Source organism: Alligator sinensis, unplaced genomic scaffold (genome assembly GCF_000455745.1).
Source record: "Alligator sinensis unplaced genomic scaffold, ASM45574v1 scaffold955_1, whole genome shotgun sequence".
Classification (NCBI taxonomy): domain Eukaryota; kingdom Metazoa; phylum Chordata; order Crocodylia; family Alligatoridae; genus Alligator; species Alligator sinensis.
The window spans coordinates 704,821-705,871 of record NW_005842791.1 but is presented as its reverse complement, the minus strand read 5'-3'; the positions used below and the strand labels follow the sequence as shown (position 1 = coordinate 705,871).

Below are 1,051 nucleotides of genomic sequence, written 5' to 3'. Positions count from 1 at the left end.
TGTGACACTTCTCACCGAGCTCCCAGAGGCATTGCAGTGCTATTTCCAAACACAATTTCTCAGTTTTCAGAGGTTTCGGGTTTTTTTTAAATGAGGTGTCATTTCCCTTGAAAAGCCGATGCTTCTCATGAAACCCAGAGCACCCTTTTTCTACAGCAAGCGACAGAATAGTCTTGCTCAGCCCTAGGTAGCATCTAGAATGGGGAGTCTCAACCTTTTTAGACTAGAGGCCCCATTTGTCAGACTCAAGGTGCCTCTTGGGAAATGCTAGTGCTCTTAGTTTGAATTCATTTTTTGACTACAGCAAAATGATCAAGCAGGTTTTCTGTTGCAAAGAACTGAGAGAGACCCCCAACAGGGCAGAATGCTTTTAAATCGCTGTATGAAATCTCAAGGTTTAGCTCGCGATTCGTGTGTGCCAGCCCCATAGCCCCAAAACTGGCACAAGAAACAAGGGGGAGTAACCACTTTTATACACGAGCCAACGGGCCAAAGGGAAGGAACAGGTAAAAGATAAAGGAACATCAACAACTGTGTGGATACATACTCAGCATCTTAATTTCCAAACACCCAACACCCCCGGCAGTGTCCCCAACCAAGCATTTAGGCCTGCAGTTGCCCCCCGGGTCTGAGTCCATCTCCTTCAATCCACACAGTCCCCTCCTGCTGCTGCCGGGGGCGGGGCCTGCCCGGAGCCAGGCGGGACCGCACCGGCCTCCGCGTCGCAGCTGCTGCGGAGCCGGCACCAGGTACCGGGGAGCGGGGGCCTCCTGCCTGCGCGTCCGGCCGCCCCTGCCCGGGGGTAGCGGGTGTTGGGGCACCGCTTAGGGGCTTCCCCTCTGCTTGCCCCCCTTGCATCCCCCCGTCCTCTCCTCTCCGCTTGGGGGTTTCTTGCTGTTCCTCCCCTGCTGAGCCCCTGGATCCCCCCTTCCCCCGGTCTGGTTTCCCTTTCTCCCTTGCTGGGCACTGAGCTCCGCCAGCCCGTCCTGTCGCCTCGCCCGGCCGGCAGCGCCCCAGCACCCACCGCTGCCGTTTTAGATCCAGACAGACG

General features: G+C 56.5%; 1 protein-coding gene across 1 annotated transcript in view; it reads left to right on the top strand.

Annotated features, from left to right (window-relative positions):
• Window positions 1–677: 677 nt before the first annotated feature.
• Window positions 678–1,051, top strand: part of LOC102369335 (von Willebrand factor A domain-containing protein 5A-like) — an 18,248-nt gene continuing 17,874 nt past the window's right edge. The window contains exon 1 of the mRNA XM_025191148.1: window positions 678–749. The gene's annotated coding sequence lies outside the window, so the exon portion shown is untranslated. The remainder of the gene's footprint in view (window positions 750–1,051) is intronic.